Genomic DNA, 382 nt, shown 5'->3' on the forward strand with positions numbered 1-382 from the left:
AGTCAATTTCACGCCAGGTAGCGGCAAGCATGTCGACACCACATAGGCTATTGCGGTTGTAATTCTGGCTTTTAGGTCATCAATGTTCGACACGATCCTCCTGTAAACATTGTCCTTTATAAATCCCCAAAGAAAAATGCCCAGTGGCGTTATATCAGGTGATCTGGGTGGCCAAGGAATTGGACCTCCTCGCCCAATCCATCTTCCTGGAAAATGGTCATTCAAAGAACTACGAACGATGATACCCCAATGAGGTGGTGACCATGTTGTTGCAAAAAGACATGTGGCTGAAGCTCTTCTATTTGTGGAAATACGAAGTTTTCCAACATGTCTAAGTATACGACTGATGAGACCGTCTCTTTTGTAAAAAAAAAAAGGCCCA

The sequence above is a fragment of the Parasteatoda tepidariorum genome, chromosome 8 (assembly GCF_982258835.1).
Source record: "Parasteatoda tepidariorum strain Cologne lab strain chromosome 8, Ptep-v5.0, whole genome shotgun sequence".
NCBI lineage: Eukaryota > Metazoa > Arthropoda > Arachnida > Araneae > Theridiidae > Parasteatoda > Parasteatoda tepidariorum.